The following is a 16,814-nucleotide window of genomic DNA, read 5'->3' as shown; positions in this document are numbered from 1 at the left end:
GAGCATAGGGCTGAAGGATGATATTAGATTTAGTAGTTAGATAACCCAGAAATTTGTAAAGTGTAATTGACATTAGATGATGAATAAAAGATGTTTTATTTATGAGTAAAGTGTTGCTATCTCTTGTCGATCGTTTACTATATTTCTTTTGCATGTTTTGACTTCCAGAATAATTTTGTTTGGTATAACATATTATTCAAACCTCCACAGTCGGTCATATGTTGGAAGTAGATATGAATCAAGACTGTCATGGTTGGTTGTAGAGGTCTTGGACAAGGCTACAACAATCATGAGTGCTCATAAGTTCTGAGCATTGGACTCAACCCACGCTCACTGGAATCACTTCATGGAATTCTGTCTCGAGTGATCGTGAGACGGTAATATCATATAAGTCTTCAAACCTAGAGATATGATTTGTTACTTACAAGTTGGTTATGCATTGATTGTACGAAAACGCATTGGTAACTCGATGTTATAAATCGTACTCTTGTGTGTAATTCAATGAGTGGTAGAACAAACATATGAGTCGAAGTTTATCTGTTCCTTCTTGGATTAGAAGTTGATATCTGGGCCCCTCGATGATTTTGTTTTGACCCATGTACCGGGCCCGGTCAGAACTAAGTTGATGTGTTCAATTAAGTTCTATGTCAAACAAATCGGAAATCGGGAAACAAACTGTTGGACAATAAGAAAGACATTGTTCCATGTATTTGTCCGACTGATATCTAGAACGGAGGATTATATGATCACTTATCTTAAATGGCGTACCATCATCTTCTCAGTTCCGAGAGACCTTGAAAGAGCTACGATTGCCGGTCGGTTCCTGAAGTACTAGAGATATAGTTATTAGACTTATCCAAGTGGGAGACTGTTGGATAAGGTGTCTAAGTCCATAACTATTTCGGGCTTGTACTTGACCCGACCCGGCATGGTCCATTTGGGTTGCATGGCACCATGCAATTGGATAGACTAAATGAGAGAAATAACACTTGGAGATTATTAATATATTATAAGTTCTAATATATTAATAATATTATTTGATTAGTTGATCAAAGAATTAATTTGGAATTAATTAAGTGATCAAAGGATAACTAATTAAATATATGGGTTGATTATGTAAATCATCCATATCTTGTATAGTGGGCTAAGAGGCTCCATGGATTATCAAGTTGGGTTCTACCCATAGGATGCTCCATGGGAGTTACAAACCCATGGGTCATGGAAATGAAGAGTCATGACACATTAGGGTTTACATGGTGTAACCCTAGATGTGACAACACTATATAAGAAGCATATTCTCCACCAAAATCGGTTACACTAAGAAACTAGAGGGCTTGGCCGATTTTGAGAAGTGTGTGTTATCTCAAGAGTCTTTCCAAGAGCATTTGGTGTTGTGTGAAGCATTTGAGGCATCACACTTGGGGTGCTAGGCTCACAAGGTTTCAAGGAACACAAGCAACAACAAGGTAAGTTATTCTATCTATGATTCACAACATAAGTCTGGCTTGCCCCACGGGCCCACAACTTATGTATGGCTTGCTCACCGGCCTGATCAGTCAACAGACTGAATACCGCTAAGCCCTCAGTACGAGTCTGGCATGCTCTGCCCGACCCTCAGCTCGTATCTGGAAGGAATGCTCATGAGTCCTCAGTATGAGTCTGACATGCCCTCCCTAGCCCTCAGCTAATATCTGCTATACTCTAGGGTTTGTTGGCTACAATACAAAGCAGTACTACCTCAACCCATCCACATAATATGTCGACATATAATAGATAATATCATAATTAGATAAACAGGTAGTCCTATAGATCTACCATACTAGCATAACAAGACTAGCATGCACATCTATATCATACTCATCATATTAGCAATATCAGGTTATCAACCCAATGGGTCGACCTTGGTGCCTTCAACCCGAAAGTATAGTGAGGAAGACTCACCTCACAATGTCGAACCGAACTGAAACCTCCGACTGCCGACTCACCAAAAATCCCGAACTATCACAATAAACAAACACCCAATCAACAATTGGAATACCACTCTTGACTAAGGGCCCCAAACATAGGGTGGTTGTGTTGGGTTTTGAGCATTCTAACACTCCTAAGTGTACATGCAACCCTAAATACCTTGGATCTATGTTTTCTCTATTATACATGCAAATAAGAACTTCCAAGGTATTATCCTAATCTAGCATACAAAACAATAACTATAACAAGATAGAATACATACCTCTTTGGTGTAGAAAGTATTCATGAAGCTTGAGTGCCTAGTGCCCCAAGTGTGACACCTCAAATGGAATCACAATCATCAAAACACTTGGAATAACTTGAGAGAATTCTTACAACTCATGAAATCGGCTAGCCCTCTCTAGAACCCTACTAGTCGCCAATTTTGCCAAGAATAATATCTTTATATAGTGTTACAATTAGGGCAAACCCTAATTGTCATGACCTTCCATTTCCTTGGATCCATGGGTTCAAATACACCATGGAGCATCCATGGACCATCCTATGGGTTTTAGCCCAACTTGATTATCCATGGAGCATTAGCCCACTATACAAGTATGGATGATTTACACAATCAACCCATATATTTAATTAGTCTTCTTTTGATCACTTAATTAATCCTAGATTAATTCTTGATCAATACTAATTAAATAATCTCATTATTCTTATTATTAATATACTAGAACTTATAATATATTAATAACCATAAGTGTCTTATTTCTCTCATCCAAGTGCATGATGGTATGCAACCCAAATGGACCATGCCGGGTCGGGTCAAGTCTTACCAAATATAGTTATGGACTTAGACATTAATCCAACAGGTTGTCCATTTACCTTTTCTCTAATTGGGAAAAGGCCCAAGTCCAAAATTTTACATCTAAAAGTCCCAACTATTTCAAGGCCCATTATTGGCCCAATTTTCCAAATTGGGCCCAAACCCCTTATTGGACCTCACCTAAAGATTCAGTCCTCTAATTAGTCCAAAACACATTTGTCCAGATGGTCCATTAGGGCCCAAGCATCAAAGCCCGCCAAACGGACCAATACCCAAATCCCAAAGTAGCTAAACCTAACAAGTTGTACGCGTACTCAGCTGTACGCTCAGCGTACCCACCTTGACCAGAAAGCGTGACACTGACCACCTACTCCCGGTGTACGCCTTCGTACGCCCAACGTATGTTGTGGCCATGCAAATCTCCATTAAGATCTTAATACATCACGTCCAGACATCCAAAGCCAGATCTACACCCAAAAAGGTGTCCTAAACCAAAAATTTTCCAACTTTATGGTTATGCATGCCCTATAAGTCCCTAGACTCAAAACCATTGCTTGTATTAACCACTTAAGACCTTTATAACATTGCATGAAACCACTAAATGGGTGAAGATAGCATTTTTATAACCTAAAATACCCTAAATCTCCAGAAAGGATAGATCCTTTGGTCTTAGAGTAGCTCAACTCATTAAGACCAAGAAAAGGGACTTAAGCACACATAAAACTTTCTATGCAAGATCTAAGGGAAAATACAAGTAAAGGTAAAATCTTTTTACCTTCTGTAGCTTCCCAAGGAGATGAAGGTCTTAGATCCAAAGCTTGAATCCACACCAAGGCTCTTTAAGGAATCTCGTCTTCTTCTCAACACAAAGAACCCTCACACACACAAACTCACACACACAACGCTAGGGTCTTGGAAAATGTCTCAAAGATATGGAGGCTAAAAATGTTAGGAGAAATGAGCTATAAGGACACTTATATACCACCCAAATCCTAAATATTAGGGTCTTCATCTAGACATGAGTACGCCCATCATACACTAGTGTACGCCATGCATACTAGGGCGCACCCTAGTACGCTTAGTGTACCCTTATGTACGCGTAACGTACTCCTCCTGACCAGAATTACCAAAATTGCCATTAGGGCGTCCCATGGCTACAACCTTCTATTCCTAGGGATAAGAAATATCAAAAATAATAATCAAGGAAGGATTTGGAAATACTAAAAACCTGGGATATTAATGGATATTAATTGGGACCCAAGTATTGATTGGGTGTTATTTTGTACTTATAGCTCGAGGAATCGTCAGGACAGCGGCTAGGGATTTCTTTCTGTGAGATTCAGCATCTGAGGTGTGTTCCCTCATTGGGCTATAGTGGGTCTAAGACACCAATTCTGGCCCTTATTGGTTATGCTAGGATGCTAGGAGTCTACGTGACCCTTGCATGTGTTATGTGTTGCTATGTATACCGAGCGGGGCTCGATGCCAGGCGAGGCGTGGAGATTGGAACATATACTAGAGTTTATGATTGTTATATGTATTAGTATGACTATGTGATATTGATTGAATTTGTATGGCAGACGAGGCCCAATGGCAGTCGAGACCTAAGAATAACAGATCTTAAACCGAACGGGGCTCGATGCGGGGCGGGGGCCCAATATGTGATTTATTATGTGTCGGTATGAGTTAGTTTGGGGAGATCACTAAGCTTTGTGCTTACTATTTTCAGTTTATGTTTCAGGTACTTCCGGTAGCAAAGGGAAGAGCTCGGGTTGACTGCATCACACACACCATTGGGATTCCGTATATTATGTGTTACTCTGATTTTTATGACATTTGATACATTGGATATTTTAGGATGTATGGATGACGTTTGGAAAATACTATATTATCTATTTTAAAAAATGAAAATTTTAGGACCATATTTTGGGATGTTACAAGTTGGTATTGTTGGATAAGGTGTCTAAGTCCATAACTATTTCGGGCTTGTACTTGACCCGACCCGGCATGGTCCATTTGGGTTGCATGGCACCATGCAATTGGATAGACTAAATGAGAGAAATAACACTTGGAGATTATTAATATATTATAAGTTCTAATATATTAATAATATTATTTGATTAGTTGATCAAAGAATTAATTTGGAATTAATTAAGTGATCAAAGGATAACTAATTAAATATATGGGTTGATTATGTAAATCATCCATATCTTGTATAGTGGGCTAAGAGGCTCCATGGATTATCAAGTTGGGTTCTACCCATAGGATGCTCCATGGGAGTTACAAACCCATGGGTCATGGAAATGAAGAGTCATGACACATTAGGGTTTACATGGTGTAACCCTAGATGTGACAACACTATATAAGAAGCATATTCTCCACCAAAATCGGTTACACTAAGAAACTAGAGGGCTTGGCCGATTTTGAGAAGTGTGTGTTATCTCAAGAGTCTTTCCAAGAGCATTTGGTGTTGTGTGAAGCATTTGAGGCATCACACTTGGGGTGCTAGGCTCACAAGGTTTCAAGGAACACAAGCAACAACAAGGTAAGTTATTCTATCTATGATTCAAGTTAAAATTGTTCCCCATGTATGCTAGATAGGAATATAACCTTGGAATTCAACTTTGCATGATAATTAGACAAACATAGATCCAAGGTTATTAGGGTTGCATGTACACTTAGGAAGTGTTAGAATGCTCAAAACCCATCAGTGGTATCAGAGCCTAGGCTTGTTTGTTTGTTATTTGTGCTTAAAAGTTGAAGAAAGTCGAAAATCTTGCTGTCTGACTGATGGACTCGGCGAGTCCATGGGGAGGACTCGTCGAGTTCACTTGTATCTTCAACCTACTCAGCGAGTAGGTTTATGCACTCGGCGAGTAGGGTCGACAGAGTGCAGAATTTCGACTTGAGTTGCTGGAAATGGATTAGAATCATTACCCTAAAATGTTTTGGTACTTGAAAACTTGTTTTAGAAGGTGTAATATCTTTTCTAACTCATTTACAACAACTAGTTATCAAAATTACAAAGATTAAATGTGATTTTGATTCTTGAAAGTGTTCATATTCATATTCTTGTTCTTATGATGTTTAGATGATCATAGGAATTATTTGTAACCTATGTGGTAGATTAATTCATGATCATAATGTGTTTTAATGGAGTCCATAACTTGTCCTCAAGTTATGGAAAACCAAAAGTCTCTTGGATTAAAAACCATTAAAAGAACACAAGAGTTAGGAAAAATAAAAAGTCCTCATTTTATTACTCTATTAAACTCATAAGTTACAAGAAATGAAAAGTTTTGAAAGTTTACAAAACTTGCCCTCAAGTTTTGGAACAAGTAAAGTTAAGTTAAAACTTTAGTTCCAACCCCTAGAATTTTAAAAGTTAAAATTCAACCCTTATACTTATATTATTATGATTTAATAATTATATATATATATATATATATATATATATATATATATGTATGTATAAGAACAAAGTCGTCTTACCGCTAGTACGCCTCATTCACGAAGCCGGTCTATAAGGTGGGTATAAGGTTGTTGCCTATAAAATGGTGACTTAATGGGTGTCCACTCTCACCCACCGCTTGCTTGATCGGTGGAGGGTCGTTAGCCGAACGGGTAAGACAAGGACTTATTAATTCTCATTCAAAGTATGATGAATATTATAAAGTAACTAAATGTTTTATTAAATTCCCAATCTTAGTTACTTTAGGAAAAATGTGAATAAGGTGCTATTCCATGAAATTACACTTTACACTTTGATTAAGTCGTTGGTGGAGCGTGTGTGGTTAACCGGCACACTAACTTGGACTTAACAAGGTAGGTAAAGGGTGACTTAGGGTTTATTATAGTATCGATGGAGCGTGTGTGGTTAACCGGCACATCGATTGAGTGATAAACTTTAAGGGTACCAAGTGATTTGCATGGTTACTTCACACCTCGTTTTGTGATCCTCGGTATCCCAGTCACAAAACTTGGAGGGCACACTCGAGATTGAAACATGCCTTTGAAAAGTTCATTGAATCTCAAAGAATCTAGGAATTTCTAAGAACCATTCAAAAACCTAATACTAAAAATATTGCGGTTTTCGTGGTGGAAATTGGTGAATCGTCATTCACCTACCTTTCAAATATGATATAGCTTAGATTACGGCATACATCTTCTAAGTTATATTATATTGTGATTGGATCCTAGCCTTAATATTACATTTGGGTGTTTTATTAAGGACTCTCTTATATCTAAACTAATATTGTTCTCTTTTCTTCAGATGTCTTTCAACAATGCTTCTGGCTCTAATCCTAATGGCTCCTTTACCCTTATGAACTTGTGTGGGAAAATCACCTTTGATGGATCCAACTTCAATGAGTGGATCAGAAACATCAGGATGATTACCCGCTACGAGGACAAAGAATATGTCCTTGACAAGGAGCTTAAGGAGATTGATGAGTCCACTGCAACTCCTCAGGAGATCGCTGAATTTCGGGCACATGAAAGGGATGCTACGAAAGTGGCTTGCATCATGATGACCACGATGACAGCGGAACTCCAAAAGTCTTATGAGGATTTCTACCCTTATGAAATGCACCAAGATTTGATGGAAAGATACCATCAAAGTGCAAGACAAGAGAGGTATGAAATCATCTGCTCCATGATAACAACCATGATGAAGGAAGGGGAATCCGTCACGAGCCACATGCAGAAAATGCAAAGGTATGTGGATCGTTTGCTGAAGCTTAATGTGAACTTCCCGGAGGATCTTGCAATAGATATTATTTTGCATTCCTTACCATCGTGCTATGATCAATTCCGCATGACATATCACATGAACAAGGAAGAAGTCACCCTCAGCAAACTTCAGGGACTTCTCAAGACCGCAGAATCGGGTCTTAAGGGGAAGTCGGTTGCTATCACTCCTACTCAAAACTCTACTCCGGTTTTGGCAATCGGGAAAAGTCGAGGGAGGAAGAGAAAGAGCTCTTCTAAGGGTACCAAGGCTCGGACCCTTGATGGCTCTTCTTCAAGTGGAACCAAGAAAGGTTTCATTACTCCTTCTTCTGACCCAAAAGAGGCTGAATGCTTCTATTGCCATGAAAAATCTCATTGGAAGCGGAACTGCCCAAAATACCAGCAAGATGTGAAGGATGGGAAAGTTAAACCCAACCATGCAGGTATTTACACTATCATTTCTAATAACTCACCCCATTCTAATTCTTGGGTCCTTGATACCGGGTGTGGTATTCATATTTGTTGTGACTTGCAGGGACTAAGAAGAAGTGAGGATGTGGAGCAAGGAAGGATAAACTTGATCCTGGGGAATAGGAAATCTATACCTATTACCAAGATTGGAGTTTATACTTTATCGCTAAGTAGTGGGTTTAGTTTAGATTTGAATAAATGTTGTTACTCGCCAGGAATGACAAGAAATATTATTTCCTTTCATGCTTTGTACAAACAAGGGTTTACCTTTTCATTTAATAATGAAGTTGGTTCTATTGATGCTTTCTTTAATAATGTTCTTTATTTTAAAGCATTACCTTGTGATGGTGTGTATGAAGCTGTATCTGTTGTAGATAACTTAGGAAATAATGTTTTGTGTATTGATTCTACTAATAATAACTTAGATAAAGCATCATTATGGCATTGTCGTCTTGGACATATAAGCAAGAAGCGCATAGGCCAACTCCAAAAGGATGGAGTCTTGGAGTCGTTTGACCTAAAGTCAGATGATAGTTGCGAATCATGCTTACTTCGAAAAATGACAAAGTCACCCTTCACAGGTTCGTGTGAGAGGGGTGAAGGTTTGTTGGACCTTATACACACGGATGTGTGTGGACCATTCAAACATGCCACAAGGGATGCTAATCGTTATTATTTGACTTTTACTGATGATTATAGTAGATATGGATATGTCTACTTGATCAAGCATAAGTCAGAGACTTTCGAGAGGTTTAAGGAATTTAAACAGGAAGTCGAGAATCAATTGGGCAGGAACATTAAGATGCTTCGATCCGATCGTGGTGGTGAGTATCTTAGTTCAGAGTTCCTCGACTATCTAAGGGAATGTGGGATAGTCTCACAATTGACACCTCCCAGGACACCATAGTTGAATGGTGTGGCTGAGAGGCGTAATCGAACCTTGTTAGATATGGTTCGTTCCATGATGAGTCGAGCTACGCTACCAATCTCATTCTGGGGGTATGCCTTAGAGACTGCCGCCCATATTCTTAATCTAGTCCCTACAAAGAAAGTTGCCAAAACTCCTCACGAGATGTGGACTGGTAAAGTACCTAAACTAGACCACATCAAGATTTGGGGTTGCGAGGCTTTCGTGAGACGCGAGACTCATGATAAGCTCGAACCTCGAAGCGAGAGGTGTATTTTCATCGGTTACCCACAGCGATCCTTTGGTTACCTCTTCTACAGACCTAGTGACAATGTGGTCTTTGTAGCAAGAAGAGGAGTCTTTCGAGAAAGAGAGTTTATAAGCCAAGGAGACAGTGGGAGGCAAATTGATCTTGAAGAAATTCAAGAATCAAGCGGTGAAGGAACTTCAAACTCTAGCCCTCAACTTGAGGAGGAAACTCCTGTTGAGCCAATTGACAAATTTGTACCTCTGAGATGTTCCGCGAGAGTTAGGAGTGCACCTGAGCATTACTATGGATTCCATATTACTGCAGAAGGTGAGACACTTATTAGTGATGGGACACTAGTAAGTCAAGATGACCCTAACAGCTACGAGGAAGCCATGGCAGGCCCCGAGTCTGCTAAATGGAAAGAGGCTGTGGATAGCGAGATACAATCCATGTATGACAATCAAGTTTGGAACTTGGTTGAAAATGTACCAGGTCGTAAGACAATAGGGTGCAAATGGGTCTTCAAGAAGAAGACCGACATGGATGGTAAAGTACACACTTATAAGGCTAGATTGGTTGCAAAGGGCTTCTCTCAAATTCCCGGAGTGGATTATGATGAGACCTTTTCTCCGGTAGCCAAGATTAAGTCTATTCGGGTTCTGTTAGCCATAGCTGCATTTCATGATTATGAAATATGGCAGATGGATGTCAAAACCGCTTTCCTTAATGGAAAGTTGGCTGAAGATGTTTACATTAGTCAGCCAGAGGGTTTTGTCAGCAACGAGTACCCTAATAGAGTGTGTAAGCTTGAGAAATCCATTTATGGATTGAAGCAAGCACCTCGCAGATGGAATCTTTGCTTTGATGAAAAGGTCAAGGAATTTGGCTTTTCTAGGAGTGAAGATGAATCTTGTGTGTATGTCAAGGCTAGTGGGAGTATAGTTAGCTTTTTGGTATTGTATGTGGATGACATACTACTCATAGGAAACGACATTCCAACCCTGTAGGAAGTAAAGTCCTGGCTTGGGAAGTGTTTCGCTATGAAGGACCTTGGTGAAGCTGCCTATATTTTAGGGATAAGGATCTTGAGAGATCGGAGTAAAAGACTAATTGGACTTAGTCAGAGTACCTACTTGGATAAGGTGCTGAAGAGATTCAGCATGCAGGATTCCAAGAAAGGAGAGTTACCCATCCAGAGTAACACCAGATTGAGTAAGACACAAAGCCCTAGCACTGAGGCTGAGATAGCAGAAATGAGTCGAACACCTTATGCTTCGGCCGTAGGATCGATCATGTATGCTATGACGTGTACTCGACCCGATGTAGCTTTTGCCTTGAGCATGGTTAGCAGGTATCAGGCGAACCCTGGCAAGGCACACTGGACTGCGGTAAAGAATATCCTCAAGTACCTACGGAGGACTAAGGACTGGGTTCTTACCCTCGGTGGGAGTGATGACTTGAGAGTTGTAGGGTATAGTGATGCTAGCTTCCAGACTGATAGGGATAATTTCCGCTCTCAGTCGGGCTGGGTCTTTACCCTAAACGGAGGAGCAATTTCTTGGAAGAGTTCCAAGCAAGAGACAGTGGCAGATTCTACTTGTGAATCAGAGTATATTGCAGCTAGCGAGGCAGCAAAAGAGGCGATATGGCTGAAGAACTTCATTGGAGACCTTGGAGTTGTACCAGCTATTAAAGAGCCAATGGAAATTTTCTGTGATAGTGAAAGTGCTGTTGCCTTAGCCAAGGAACCAAGGGATCACGGGAGATCCAGACACATCGACAGAAAATACCATTTCATTAGACATCGGATCGAAGAAGGACACCTCGTGGCAAAGAGGGTATCATCAGATGAGAATCCGGCAGATCCCCTCACAAAGGGACTGACTCGGGTTAAGCATCTTCAGCATGCTCGGAGCATAGGGCTGAAGGATGATATTAGATTTAGTAGTTAGATAACCCAGAAATTTGTAAAGTGTAATTGACATTAGATGATGAATAAAAGATGTTTTATTTATGAGTAAAGTGTTGCTATCTCTTGTCGATCGTTTACTATATTTCTTTTGCATGTTTTGACTTCCAGAATAATTTTGTTTGGTATAACATATTATTCAAACCTCCACAGTCGGTCATATGTTGGAAGTAGATATGAATCAAGACTGTCATGGTTGGTTGTAGAGGTCTTGGACAAGGCTACAACAATCATGAGTGCTCATAAGTTCTGAGCATTGGACTCAACCCACGCTCACTGGAATCACTTCATGGAATTCTGTCTCGAGTGATCGTGAGACGGTAATATCATATAAGTCTTCAAACCTAGAGATATGATTTGTTACTTACAAGTTGGTTATGCATTGATTGTACGAAAACGCATTGGTAACTCGATGTTATAAATCGTACTCTTGTGTGTAATTCAATGAGTGGTAGAACAAACATATGAGTCGAAGTTTATCTGTTCCTTCTTGGATTAGAAGTTGATATCTGGGCCCCTCGATGATTTTGTTTTGACCCATGTACCGGGCCCGGTCAGAACTAAGTTGATGTGTTCAATTAAGTTCTATGTCAAACAAATCGGAAATCGGGAAACAAACTGTTGGACAATAAGAAAGACATTGTTCCATGTATTTGTCCGACTGATATCTAGAACGGAGGATTATATGATCACTTATCTTAAATGGCGTACCATCATCTTCTCAGTTCCGAGAGACCTTGAAAGAGCTACGATTGCCGGTCGGTTCCTGAAGTACTAGAGATATAGTTATTAGACTTATCCAAGTGGGAGACTGTTGGATAAGGTGTCTAAGTCCATAACTATTTCGGGCTTGTACTTGACCCGACCCGGCATGGTCCATTTGGGTTGCATGGCACCATGCAATTGGATAGACTAAATGAGAGAAATAACACTTGGAGATTATTAATATATTATAAGTTCTAATATATTAATAATATTATTTGATTAGTTGATCAAAGAATTAATTTGGAATTAATTAAGTGATCAAAGGATAACTAATTAAATATATGGGTTGATTATGTAAATCATCCATATCTTGTATAGTGGGCTAAGAGGCTCCATGGATTATCAAGTTGGGTTCTACCCATAGGATGCTCCATGGGAGTTACAAACCCATGGGTCATGGAAATGAAGAGTCATGACACATTAGGGTTTACATGGTGTAACCCTAGATGTGACAACACTATATAAGAAGCATATTCTCCACCAAAATCGGTTACACTAAGAAACTAGAGGGCTTGGCCGATTTTGAGAAGTGTGTGTTATCTCAAGAGTCTTTCCAAGAGCATTTGGTGTTGTGTGAAGCATTTGAGGCATCACACTTGGGGTGCTAGGCTCACAAGGTTTCAAGGAACACAAGCAACAACAAGGTAAGTTATTCTATCTATGATTCACAACATAAGTCTGGCTTGCCCCACGGGCCCACAACTTATGTATGGCTTGCTCACCGGCCTGATCAGTCAACAGACTGAATACCGCTAAGCCCTCAGTACGAGTCTGGCATGCTCTGCCCGACCCTCAGCTCGTATCTGGAAGGAATGCTCATGAGTCCTCAGTATGAGTCTGACATGCCCTCCCTAGCCCTCAGCTAATATCTGCTATACTCTAGGGTTTGTTGGCTACAATACAAAGCAGTACTACCTCAACCCATCCACATAATATGTCGACATATAATAGATAATATCATAATTAGATAAACAGGTAGTCCTATAGATCTACCATACTAGCATAACAAGACTAGCATGCACATCTATATCATACTCATCATATTAGCAATATCAGGTTATCAACCCAATGGGTCGACCTTGGTGCCTTCAACCCGAAAGTATAGTGAGGAAGACTCACCTCACAATGTCGAACCGAACTGAAACCTCCGACTGCCGACTCACCAAAAATCCCGAACTATCACAATAAACAAACACCCAATCAACAATTGGAATACCACTCTTGACTAAGGGCCCCAAACATAGGGTGGTTGTGTTGGGTTTTGAGCATTCTAACACTCCTAAGTGTACATGCAACCCTAAATACCTTGGATCTATGTTTTCTCTATTATACATGCAAATAAGAACTTCCAAGGTATTATCCTAATCTAGCATACAAAACAATAACTATAACAAGATAGAATACATACCTCTTTGGTGTAGAAAGTATTCATGAAGCTTGAGTGCCTAGTGCCCCAAGTGTGACACCTCAAATGGAATCACAATCATCAAAACACTTGGAATAACTTGAGAGAATTCTTACAACTCATGAAATCGGCTAGCCCTCTCTAGAACCCTACTAGTCGCCAATTTTGCCAAGAATAATATCTTTATATAGTGTTACAATTAGGGCAAACCCTAATTGTCATGACCTTCCATTTCCTTGGATCCATGGGTTCAAATACACCATGGAGCATCCATGGACCATCCTATGGGTTTTAGCCCAACTTGATTATCCATGGAGCATTAGCCCACTATACAAGTATGGATGATTTACACAATCAACCCATATATTTAATTAGTCTTCTTTTGATCACTTAATTAATCCTAGATTAATTCTTGATCAATACTAATTAAATAATCTCATTATTCTTATTATTAATATACTAGAACTTATAATATATTAATAACCATAAGTGTCTTATTTCTCTCATCCAAGTGCATGATGGTATGCAACCCAAATGGACCATGCCGGGTCGGGTCAAGTCTTACCAAATATAGTTATGGACTTAGACATTAATCCAACAGGTTGTCCATTTACCTTTTCTCTAATTGGGAAAAGGCCCAAGTCCAAAATTTTACATCTAAAAGTCCCAACTATTTCAAGGCCCATTATTGGCCCAATTTTCCAAATTGGGCCCAAACCCCTTATTGGACCTCACCTAAAGATTCAGTCCTCTAATTAGTCCAAAACACATTTGTCCAGATGGTCCATTAGGGCCCAAGCATCAAAGCCCGCCAAACGGACCAATACCCAAATCCCAAAGTAGCTAAACCTAACAAGTTGTACGCGTACTCAGCTGTACGCTCAGCGTACCCACCTTGACCAGAAAGCGTGACACTGACCACCTACTCCCGGTGTACGCCTTCGTACGCCCAACGTATGTTGTGGCCATGCAAATCTCCATTAAGATCTTAATACATCACGTCCAGACATCCAAAGCCAGATCTACACCCAAAAAGGTGTCCTAAACCAAAAATTTTCCAACTTTATGGTTATGCATGCCCTATAAGTCCCTAGACTCAAAACCATTGCTTGTATTAACCACTTAAGACCTTTATAACATTGCATGAAACCACTAAATGGGTGAAGATAGCATTTTTATAACCTAAAATACCCTAAATCTCCAGAAAGGATAGATCCTTTGGTCTTAGAGTAGCTCAACTCATTAAGACCAAGAAAAGGGACTTAAGCACACATAAAACTTTCTATGCAAGATCTAAGGGAAAATACAAGTAAAGGTAAAATCTTTTTACCTTCTGTAGCTTCCCAAGGAGATGAAGGTCTTAGATCCAAAGCTTGAATCCACACCAAGGCTCTTTAAGGAATCTCGTCTTCTTCTCAACACAAAGAACCCTCACACACACAAACTCACACACACAACGCTAGGGTCTTGGAAAATGTCTCAAAGATATGGAGGCTAAAAATGTTAGGAGAAATGAGCTATAAGGACACTTATATACCACCCAAATCCTAAATATTAGGGTCTTCATCTAGACATGAGTACGCCCATCATACACTAGTGTACGCCATGCATACTAGGGCGCACCCTAGTACGCTTAGTGTACCCTTATGTACGCGTAACGTACTCCTCCTGACCAGAATTACCAAAATTGCCATTAGGGCGTCCCATGGCTACAACCTTCTATTCCTAGGGATAAGAAATATCAAAAATAATAATCAAGGAAGGATTTGGAAATACTAAAAACCTGGGATATTAATGGATATTAATTGGGACCCAAGTATTGATTGGGTGTTATTTTGTACTTATAGCTCGAGGAATCGTCAGGACAGCGGCTAGGGATTTCTTTCTGTGAGATTCAGCATCTGAGGTGTGTTCCCTCATTGGGCTATAGTGGGTCTAAGACACCAATTCTGGCCCTTATTGGTTATGCTAGGATGCTAGGAGTCTACGTGACCCTTGCATGTGTTATGTGTTGCTATGTATACCGAGCGGGGCTCGATGCCAGGCGAGGCGTGGAGATTGGAACATATACTAGAGTTTATGATTGTTATATGTATTAGTATGACTATGTGATATTGATTGAATTTGTATGGCAGACGAGGCCCAATGGCAGTCGAGACCTAAGAATAACAGATCTTAAACCGAACGGGGCTCGATGCGGGGCGGGGGCCCAATATGTGATTTATTATGTGTCGGTATGAGTTAGTTTGGGGAGATCACTAAGCTTTGTGCTTACTATTTTCAGTTTATGTTTCAGGTACTTCCGGTAGCAAAGGGAAGAGCTCGGGTTGACTGCATCACACACACCATTGGGATTCCGTATATTATGTGTTACTCTGATTTTTATGACATTTGATACATTGGATATTTTAGGATGTATGGATGACGTTTGGAAAATACTATATTATCTATTTTAAAAAATGAAAATTTTAGGACCATATTTTGGGATGTTACAAGTTGGTATTGTTGGATAAGGTGTCTAAGTCCATAACTATTTCGGGCTTGTACTTGACCCGACCCGGCATGGTCCATTTGGGTTGCATGGCACCATGCAATTGGATAGACTAAATGAGAGAAATAACACTTGGAGATTATTAATATATTATAAGTTCTAATATATTAATAATATTATTTGATTAGTTGATCAAAGAATTAATTTGGAATTAATTAAGTGATCAAAGGATAACTAATTAAATATATGGGTTGATTATGTAAATCATCCATATCTTGTATAGTGGGCTAAGAGGCTCCATGGATTATCAAGTTGGGTTCTACCCATAGGATGCTCCATGGGAGTTACAAACCCATGGGTCATGGAAATGAAGAGTCATGACACATTAGGGTTTACATGGTGTAACCCTAGATGTGACAACACTATATAAGAAGCATATTCTCCACCAAAATCGGTTACACTAAGAAACTAGAGGGCTTGGCCGATTTTGAGAAGTGTGTGTTATCTCAAGAGTCTTTCCAAGAGCATTTGGTGTTGTGTGAAGCATTTGAGGCATCACACTTGGGGTGCTAGGCTCACAAGGTTTCAAGGAACACAAGCAACAACAAGGTAAGTTATTCTATCTATGATTCAAGTTAAAATTGTTCCCCATGTATGCTAGATAGGAATATAACCTTGGAATTCAACTTTGCATGATAATTAGACAAACATAGATCCAAGGTTATTAGGGTTGCATGTACACTTAGGAAGTGTTAGAATGCTCAAAACCCATCAGTGGTATCAGAGCCTAGGCTTGTTTGTTTGTTATTTGTGCTTAAAAGTTGAAGAAAGTCGAAAATCTTGCTGTCTGACTGATGGACTCGGCGAGTCCATGGGGAGGACTCGTCGAGTTCACTTGTATCTTCAACCTACTCAGCGAGTAGGTTTATGCACTCGGCGAGTAGGGTCGACAGAGTGCAGAATTTCGACTTGAGTTGCTGGAAATGGATTAGAATCATTACCCTAAAATGTTTTGGTACTTGAAAACTTGTTTTAGAAGGTGT

Source organism: Lactuca sativa, chromosome 8 (genome assembly GCF_002870075.4).
Source record: "Lactuca sativa cultivar Salinas chromosome 8, Lsat_Salinas_v11, whole genome shotgun sequence".
NCBI classification, from domain to species: Eukaryota; Viridiplantae; Streptophyta; class Magnoliopsida; order Asterales; family Asteraceae; genus Lactuca; species Lactuca sativa.
The sequence above is the reverse complement of the archived record's forward strand: the minus strand, read 5'-3'. Positions refer to the sequence as shown.